At 37.2% G+C, this 11,003-nt stretch overlaps 1 pseudogene; it reads left to right on the top strand.

Moving 5' to 3' along the window:
• Positions 1 to 6,074: 6,074 nt before the first annotated feature.
• LOC125678935 (uncharacterized) lies at positions 6,075 to 8,810 on the top strand (annotated as a pseudogene).
• The last annotated feature ends 2,193 nt before the right edge of the window (positions 8,811 to 11,003 follow it).

The raw sequence follows: 11,003 nt of genomic DNA, 5'->3' as shown, positions 1-11,003 counted from the left end.
TAGGTCAAATAGTATCTGAATTATATAAATATAGCCGTCCAATTCCAAAAGTAGGTCAAGGTGACCTACTTCTTGGTCAACACCCTTTGAACATGCAAGACGCATCAACTGACAAAGTTTGATGACTGTAGGTCAAATAGTATATGAAATATATAAATATAGGTGTCCAATTCCAAAAGCAGGTTAAGTTGACCTACTTTTTGGTCGAAACCCTTCGAACATGCAAGACCCATCAACTGACAAAGTTTGATGACTGTAGGTCAAATAGTATCTGAAATATATAAATATAGCCGTCAAATTCCAAAAGTAGGTCAAGGTGACCTACTTTTTGGTCGACACACTCCGTAGACTCAAGATGCATCAACTGTCAAAGTTTGATGATTGTAGGTCAATTAGTGACTGAAATATATAAATATAACTGTGAAATGCCAAAAGTAGGTCACAGTGACCTACTTTTTGGTCGATACACTCCGAAGACTCAAGATGCATCAACTGACAAAGTTTGATGATTGTAGGTCAAATAGTGTCTGAAATATAGTAATTTAGCTGTTAAATAGCAAAAGTAGGTCACGGTGACCTACTTTTTGGTCGACACAAACCGAAGACTGAAGACGCATCAACTGACAAAGTTTGATGATCCTAGGTTTTACAGTGCCCAAAATATGCATCTAAAATTGAAAATGTGAAATTTGAATATTTGCAAAATTCAAAAAGTAGGTCACTGTGACCTACTTTTTTTCTAAATATGTTTCAAGGCCTCAAGATGCATCAACTTACAAGATTTGATGATTCTAAACCTCTCGGTATTTGAAATAACAACTTAAAATATATCTATAAATGATAAGCCATAAAATTCAGAAAGTAGGTCACGGTGACCTATTTTTCAGTTGACGCATTTCAAGGTCCCATGATCCACCAACTGACAAGTTTTGATGATCATAGGCTTCAAAGTGTCCAAGATATGCATCAAAATTAATTTTAAAATAAATACCTGCAAAATTCAAAAAGTAGGTCACCGTGACCTACTTTTGAGACAACTTGACACAAGGTCCTAAGATGCATCAACTGTCAAAATTTGATGATCCTAGTCCTTATAATGACTAAAATATCTAAGATTTAAGGAATTTAAAAAAGTTTTAAATTTAGGTCAACTTTGAAGTGACCTTGAGACCACGCCCTTTGCCCCAGGGTAATGCCTTGAACAATTTTCAATCTACAACATATCCTCATCCTTATGTGTAAGTTTGGTGATAATCTGCCCTGTGGTTCTTAAGAAGATTTTTTAGCAACCACTACTTTTGTTTGTATTTTCCTGATTATCTCCCCTTGTTAAAGGGTCACATCCCTGTATTTAGTATGTATGAAAGCCCTTGGGCCAATGATACCCTGTAAGAAATTTGAAAAAAATTGGCCAAGGGGTTCTTGAGTTATAGCCCTTTTTCTAAAAAGTTTACGCACAAATGGCCATAGCATTAGCTCTTTGAGCCTTTGGCTCAGAAGAGCTAAAAATGCATCTAATGCAGGATACTCTTTTTCATTTTCAAGAGTAGGCTAGACATCATCATCAGATGCGGAAAGGGGGTTTTCTTTAAGTGTCAGAAGTGTGTCCTAACTCCCCCTCTGGTAACAGGAATATACATATATACACTTAATACACCATCATACACCGTATATCGTCACCCCTTTACACTCTGTTCGCCATAATGATGTAAATTAGATTTCCTTACATAACGTAGTGGTGATCGGGAGAAAATAGAGGGGCGACCTTCCGAAAGTAAACTGGGAAACTTTCTCACTTACCGGCGAGATTCGAACCCCACGGTAAGTGAGAAAGTTTTCCAGTTTACTTTCGGAAGGTCGGTGGTCTCTTAAAATATAGGATACAATATATTACTATGTCCAGTTTGACCCTTGACCGTATGAACCCAAATTTGATAGAGGTCATTTACCCCTAATGATGTATCAAGTTTAATGTCTGTCAAGCAAATGGTTCTCAAAATCATATGGGGTCATCTACTCTCTAGGATGTACAAATGTACCAGGTTTGATGTCTGTCAAGTAAAGGGTTCTTAAGATATTGAGTTGACAGTATCTTCCCATGTCCAAATTGACCTTTGGTCGTGCGATCTCAAAATCAACAGGAATCATCTAAATCTAAATCATTATTATGTATCAGTGTACCAAGTTTGATAACTATCAAGGAAAGGGTTCTCAAAAATCTGATTAAAATCAGCTCCTCTTTGCCTCGTGTAGCGACATACAAAAAATCAGAACTGTCAGTATCTTCCTATGTTCAGTTTGGTTGATTGATTGTGTCTTGTTTAACGTCCCCCTCGAGAAGTTTTCACTCATATGGAGACGTCAATAAGAGCGCTGACGGGCTTCAAATTTAGGCCTTTGCTCAGCGCTTAGGGTCATTGAGCAGTGGAGGTTCTTTAGCGTGCCACACTTACTGGACATCCGTTCCGTTTTGAAGGTCATCTCCTAGGACCTGTGACATTCACACCCGATGCCGAGCGTTTGGCGATGGAACTCACTACCTATTTTGTGAACGACTTAGGTCTCTCGGCCGAGATTTGAACCCTGGTCTTTCGCATGCGGGGTGAATGCTCTACCTCTAGACCACCACAGCGACCTTTAACCATGTGACATCGAAATCAACTCCTCACAATGTACCAAGTTTGATGTCTCTCAAGGAAAGAGTTCTCAAGATATTGAGCTGATAGTATCTTTCTATGTCAAGAGTGGATTGAATATAGATCTTTTGACCCCAAAAAATCAATAGGGGTCTTCTACTCATAACCAACCGATACAAGAAACTTCATTACGGTCAAGTGAATGGTTCTCACGATAATGAGCGTACGAACCCGCTCGTGCCATGGCCGCATCAGAATGAATCATCTCATGATATCGAGTTAACTATGAAAGTGAAAATTAACTTGTTTGTGATATATAGCCTTTAGTACTTTACACAACAATTTTACTTCATTATCATTGACACAGATCACATATAATATATAGGTCTTGAATTTGTCTGGAAACTTTTCTCTTCTTCTCCTTGAAGATGGTATATGTAAAACTTATACGGTACCAATTTTGATTATATAAATTTCCTTTTCACTATCACTACTGCTGTCATCAGCACTATTAGTATCAATACCATCACTGTCACCAGAACTACCATAGACTGATGACAAGGTCATCTTCATCATCACTTTGGTCTTTTCGGTTTCTAGCGATAACACCTTTCTGCCTTATTTTGTTGTTGTTAAATTGTTGTTTAAAGTGCTACATATCTTCGCTGGCCAAGGGTTTCGCTTCGCAGAGTGGAGAGGAAAATCTCTTGCTGTGGTCTTCAATTCGACATTTAGATATCTCGACGATTTATTATGTTTTAACAATAACAAATTTCATTCATCAAAGGTGGAGATAACGAACAGTGATCAATCTGGACGACTCTGTGGTTTATTTCGAGCTCACAAGGATGTATCGAATCGACATATGAATGAAAGTTATTATTGTTAATAGATAAACCGTCGTTATATCTAAATGTCGAATTGAAGGCCACAGCAAGATATTTTTTCGTCTCACGCAGAAGTTTTTGAATAAATTCTGCTTCATATGAATATGTATTGATTGATTATTGTTTAACGTCCCTCTCGAGAATATTTCACTCATATGGAGACGTCACCACTGCCAATGAAGGGCTGCAAAATAAATGGTGAAAATTGACAATTATGTTTAAAATGAAATAAACACAAATTCCTGTCGGTAAATACGATTTTCTGACAGCGTTTTCGCTCCAACGACCCTCGCTTCAGAACAAAAATCGTTGCTAATCGATGACCCTTCCATTTCATAAGAGTGTAAAACAATAGAAAATAGAATTACTCATCGAATCACATTCTTACATTTTAATTAAAATCTCAACAATTGCTTGCATCGAGACAGCTCACCATCTATGCATGTGAAATTTGGGTATCGATTGCATCACCGATCTCTTTTGATTTCGATACATAACCTCTTGTTAAGCAATTGATCGATTAGCAGGCGTGTTTTAGTAAACTTGAAATCGCAGAATTTTTCACAAATCAATAATATTAAAACCTATGACTTTTCAACACTATACACGACCATTCCATACGATAAATTAAAGACTAGACTTTTTGACATCATAGACAGTTACTTCTTCAACAAAAATGGAAAACGGAATATTCATATTTAGTGATCAGTCATTCAAAACCTTACTTTGTTAAACACCACTCTGATTCCACGCACAAGTACTCTGACGTTGAAATAAAAAATATGCTAGAGTTTCTCATTGACAATATCTTCGTGGTCTTTGGTGATCAGGTCTTCCAACAGTCTGTTGGAATTCCCATGGGCAAGAATTGTGCTCCTTTGTTAGCTGACCAGTTTCTATATTCATATGAAGCAGAATTTATTCAACAACCTTTACGTGAGAATAAAAAATCTCTCGCTGTGGCCTTCAATTCGACATTTCGATGACGTTTTGTCTACTAACAATAATAACTTTCATTCATATGTCGATTTGATATATCCCTGTGATCTCGAAATAAAGGTCACCATAGAGTCGTCCACTTCTGTTTCATACTTAGATATTTTATTGAAAGTAGACATTAACGGCAAATTGACAACTCAACTGTATGACAAACGGGATGATTTCAGCTTCTCCATCGTCAACTTCCCATATTTATGTAGAAATATTCCATTATCACCTGCATATGGTGCTCATATATCTCAACTGATTCGATATGCAAGAGCTTGTTCTGCGTATAGTAAGTTTTTAAATCGAGGTAAGCTACTGACAAACAAGTTGATGGTACAGGGCTTTCAACAGTCTCGATTGAAGTCAGCATTTCGCAAATTCTATGGTCGTTATAACGATCTAGTACGTCAATACAACCTACCATTGGGTCAAATGCTATCTGACGTGTTTCATACCGATTGTTAAGCCGTTCTTGGCACACTGATTTAGACTGCGGATAACTCCGTTTACCTGAACAGGATATAGGGCTCACGGCGGTTGTGACCGGTTGACAGGAGATGCTTACTCCTCCTAGGCACCTGATCCCACCTCTGGTGTGTCCAGGGGTCCGTGTTTGCCCAGCTATCTATTTTGTATTGCTTGTAGGAGTTATGAGATTGATGACTGCTCGTTATCTCCACCTTTCACAAGTTATAATATAAATGTGAAGAAACATGAAGCACTTATGTATAATATATGTAGATATATAATACATTCAAAACATCATCATCGGGGCCTCCGTGGCCCAGTGGTTAGAGCATCGGGCTCCAAATCACACGGCCTCTCGCCTCTGCTCGGCGCTGGTTCGAATCCCGCTCGCGTCGGTAAGTGAGAACGTGTCCCAGTTTTATTGCGGAAGGTCGGTGGAGACATTGTATCTGGGTTCTCTCTTCATCAGATAACTGAAAAATTGTTGAGTGTGGCGGAAAACCATCAATCAATCAAAACATCATCACTCTAGAAATGACATCAAAATTAAAATTATAATTTATGAAAACAATTCCTATCCTATTGTTGAGCACAATGGCATATACATTCATTCTTATAGTCACACTTGTGACATTTACCCCCTCTTAAAACTTCGGTGTCGTCACCAAAATCTTAAGATTAACAAATTTACAAAGGTAAACAATATGTAATTATATACACTGCACCCCTTCTCTGCCTGTAATGAACTTATAACAGTCTCCGATTAATCGTTTCATTACTTACATATAAAAACAGAGCTCACCCTGTTAAACACTGGAGTCAAGAAAAACACTATAGTTCTGGAGGACGTAGTCGACATACCGAGACCTCAAAGAGAAGATAGAAGTCATAAGTTCCTTAAACTTTTATAAATATGATGCAACTAACCATGGTATAACATTATAATTTAGACCATACTTACACAGTAATACCAGCCTAATACAATTTATACAAATTCAAATTATACATCTATCTTCTCTTTGACGCCTCTGTATGTCGACTATGTCCTCCAGAACTATAGTGAATATTACACGGGGCACTATGATAGGAACAATATCAACATGCTCTAATGGTCATTCTAGTCAATGGGAGAGCCAAAATTGTCATCAAGGTATGCCGTGGTTGAACCTTAAGTTAGCAGGAGCGATTGTGTTTAGTGGATCTAATGTAGCAAAGTCTTTACGCCTCTTCCAACACTAGAAAGTAGAGATGATATCCAAATCCACCTTTAACAGGATCCAGACTGCATACGTTATTCCTACTTCGATCTTCACTTGGGACTTCCAGCAGCAAGAGCTCCTCAACATGTACCAGGAAAGAGTCATAACCATAGGAGGTGACGCCCGGTGTGATTCACCTGGATACTCGGCAAAGTATGGGTCTTACACCCTCATGGAGTTGGACTCTGGAAAAATCCTAGACTTCCAGTTGGTGCAAGTAATTAAATTTCTTCAGTTATTAGCCAATGTACATAAAAATATATACCATGTATACACATCATACATGTATATCATATTCATATTAAAATTATTCATATTAACTAAGTCATGATATTTATGACTACAATATTGAATATACATCATATTCAAATCAAATTTATTTTGAGAAGTCTATGTCATCAATCATCATTAGTGTCTATTTGATGACTGAAATATTTTGCAGAGTAATGAGGTATCAGGATCTACTCATATGGAGCTGGAAGGGTTGAAGAGAGGACTACACACACTGGAAAATGCAGGCATCCAAGTCGCAAACCTGGTGACGGATAGACATTCAATGGTGAAGAAATACACGAGGACTGAACATCCTGAGAAAATGCACTACTTTGATGTATGGCATTTGGCTAAAGGTATGTTGATTTACACATTGAGTCTAGAGCATTAATACGAAATATTTAAAATTCTGTCATAATTATTGCAAATACTGTTTTGACCACTTGTGCATGTAATTTGAAATCAATCAATACTTAAAATTGTTTTAGCAGGAGTATCAAAGAAGTTGGAAGCAGCATCAAGTGTTGGATGAAAAGTGCCATCAACCATTGCTACTGGGTAGCAGTGTCCTCAGGAGATAATGGGCAACTAAAACAGCATAAGTGGGCCTCTATAGCACAACATGTGGCAGACAAGCATGACTCTTGTGAACACGAGGAATTGGATACTGACAGACTTTGGTTAAGAGAAGGTAAATTTGAATAGATCAATTGATTATTTGGTTTTTATATCATTCGAATCAATTCGTTAATAATGTTATAAATCATCAAGACATGATACTAAGTATGGGATTAAAAAGGATCATGCTTTGTATGTAACAAAACAATGCTACATTCTCTTTAAAATGTTTCAATGAAATGTATACTAGTATATATTTTTTCACAGGATCTCGGGCTCATAAATTATTCCGGGAGGTTGTGGAAAGCCAGTTTCTCTTAAAAGACATTGCAAAGCTGTCTCCACTTCACCAGACTTATGGTTTAGAAGTATTTCACAACGTGGTTAATAACTTTGCCCCAAAGAATACACATTTCTTTTATCCAGCAATGATGGCCAGGTAATGTACATACATCTATATAGGTTTGATATTATCTAAAGTAAATTATGCAATTTCAGAATGAAATATTTTGTGATAAAGAGGTGTTTTTTTCTTCGGCTGAATTATAACAAGGAAGATAAGGTTACCAGTATTTTGAAAATGAAGTTGAAAAAAACAAAAACTTTTACAATCTGTATCATTTTCAGATTGTGTGTAGCCACCCTACACTTCAATGAAAATGGCAGACGACACCAAGCTACAACAACGACTGGAGCAGCACGGTGGCATCTGAGTTATCCAAAGAGAAGTAAAGGGGAGGTCGCAGTTGTGAAACCTGACAAGACTCCAATCACCTATGGTAAGTGATTAAATACAATTACATGTATTATCATACGCAAGTCAAACGATGCCATTACATTACTATTGTAGCGGTCAGCCGGGTTCGATCGCCGGTGGCCAGATAGCTCAATTGGTAGAGCACCTGACTAGAGAATTCAGGGGGCCCGGGTTCGAATCCCGGTCTGGTCCGTTGCATTTTCTCCCTTCCTGTTACATTTGGTGCCGTGACCAGCCCCTGGAACTGACAGGTGAAAATGCCTGCCAGGGGATAAAGATCCTGGGTTGATGTCTTCAGGTGTGAAGACATTTAAGGAGAGAGGAATGTAGCGGTCAGCTGGGTTCGATCGCCGGTGGCCAGATAGCTCAATTGGTAGAGCACCTGACTAGATAATTCAGGGGGGCCGGGTTCGAATCCCGGTCTGGTCCGTTGCATTTTCTCCCTTCCTGTTACACTATGATTATATTCGACTTGTTGTTGAAATACATATTGTACTTCTATTGATTTTGATTATTGACTGTGAATAATGTTCAATAGTATAGATATGATGTCTTTTGATGCTAATTATCATTTTCAATACAATCTTCAGACTATGTGGAGATTCTGCGCATCAACTTGGTGGAACGCCGTCTCCAGATTCCGACATGTCCAGCAGCTACTGCGGAAGCCAGCAGGGACATAGGTTACAGACCACCACCTCTTACCTCCTCCTGTGCTTGTTTCAGTAAGGATGAACTCATTGCCACAAGACGGACACGATTTGCGCATGGCAATTTGGTTGCTGTTGAGGGCCCAAGAACGTGAAGATGATTTTAAGCATCAGATCTTGGAAACACTTGTTGATGATCTTTTTTTGTTGTTTGCTATATTATCTACTGGTACATGTTCTGAGATTTTTATTGTTACAGATAAAGATATTTCTCTTTATTATATACCCATCAATGTATTGTTCTCTGATACTGTGGATTTCACAGCGTGTGATCCGATTTTCCGGATCACCACACTGTGGTTTTCTGATTCCGTATCAGTATCCTCTGAAACTGATGTCGTCACAATGCAACAACGCAACGTTATTTGTGGAAAATATTGACCTCGTCACAAAGGAACCTGCGTATACAAAACATAATTTCATGGTATGTCTGTGTTTTTTATAATTTGGATTACATTAATTATCTTATAAATGTGGATTTAAAATGCACAAGGGGGTATAAAATAAATTTATCATTACTACAGTAACTTGATCCGAAGAGTTGGATCACGTCTCGTTGACAGGCGCGGATCATCAGATCAAACTCGACGCTTCGCGTCTCGTGTGATCTGATGATCCGCGCCTGTCAACGAGACGTGATCCGACTCTTCGAATCAAGTTACTGTAGTAATAATATATATATATTGCAATGTGCTACTTTTGTTTGTTTTCAAATCGCTTGTGTCAAGATCAAACTGGGTGTTAATGGTTCTCAATAAATGATGATCTTATAAAAATACCCAGTTTTCAATGCATGCCTGGTGCTGTTTGTATTTTGGTCAACAAGAAAACTCAAGAACCCCAAGTAACAACAGATGGTATGATACTACTACTATTAAATTGCAGACAAAATTACCGGTTCCTGTGTGCGTTTGTGGATTTTTATATAACCTGAGTAAACTCAGGTGACCTGTTGCAATTGTTTGCCGTTGTGCATTAACAAGTGAACATTTTTAACTTCTTGATAACTACTAAATTCTTTTCAAATTTGGTTTGAAGCATGGAGGCATAAATTGTAAATTGGGTGGGGCAAAAATTTACCAATTTTCACAAATCTTCTCTACACCTGCATATCTTTCAGAAAAATTAAATGCATAATTATTGATATAAAGCAGGATGGCCTCTACCAAAATTGTAAATTTCATGATCCCTGGGGTAGAGATTCTGACTCCAGGGTTGGGTATTTATAGTGCATATGTGCAAACATATAATGATATCTGTTTTAATGCTATGGAAACTAAATGAATATTTGGAAGAAATAGGTAGTACTTTACCAAAATTGTGAATTTCATGTTCCTAGGGGGTAAGGTAAGGGTTTGGTATTAGGGTGGTGCTAAAATTAATATAATGACTTGAAGGACTTCTATAAGTTTGCAGATACCATAAACAAAATAAATGCATATAAATTAGAAATAGCAGAAAAGGATGTACAAAAAAATTGTGATTTTTACAATCCCCAGGGTTTTGACTCTAGGATGGGTCCTAATTAGTCATATCGTTTAATGTTAATGCATAAATTATATTATGCAAAGCCTTTCATCAACACTTTTGAGGGCATTGAAGTTTTCAGAAAACATCTTCTTCTTTTTAAATACTGTTGCTGAATATTAGAATTTAGCTTAGATATTTAGAACAGGGTTTTTTCTAGATTCCATAGCTCTTGGGACTAGTAATACTTTTAACTAGTACTCGGGTGACCGATAAGACCTGTGAGTCTCGTTTGTGCGTGTGTTTTTTTGTTTTTGTTTTTTGGTGGGTTTTTTTTTTATACAAGAGGGTGGTATGGTATAGACCTACTATCATTATTACAAAGTTACCGGTTCCTTTGAGAAATATCCGTATACTCTCAATTGAACCGTCTGTGCTGCAATATATAAAGTGTAATATCTAAAACAGGTATTCATTATTCAACGCATCCCCGGACCAAAAAAAAAAAAAAAATCATTGAGCAACGTCGTTTACAGAGTTTTTAAAGGGGAGGGGGTGTTATTGTGTCCATTCTAATTATTACAGCGTTCATAATTAATAATCATATATAAGATAATAAAAACCACTGTCTATTTCACGTATTATTTTTAGCAACTGCTTTTATTTTGATCTCGCCATGTTTACTTCATTTTTCGCTAAGCATATGCTCGACCCGCGACTGTTCAATGGATTATTACGGAAAATATTCATTTAAATAGAATTGTTTATCTTAGATATACTAACTGTATACACGAGGTACATGACTAATTAATTGAATGGTTGTAAATTATAAATAATACAAACAAACTTAATGTAGTTGCGTGTACATTAGTATGCACGATATGCAGTAGGCTAGGCTGCGTCCTTCTTCGTTTCATTCGTCGTTTTCTTGTTGACAAATA

This window comes from Ostrea edulis, chromosome 5, assembly GCF_947568905.1.
Source record: "Ostrea edulis chromosome 5, xbOstEdul1.1, whole genome shotgun sequence".
Classification (NCBI taxonomy): Eukaryota; Metazoa; Mollusca; class Bivalvia; order Ostreida; family Ostreidae; genus Ostrea; species Ostrea edulis.
The sequence above is the reverse complement of the archived record's forward strand: the minus strand, read 5'-3'. Positions and strand labels throughout refer to the sequence as shown.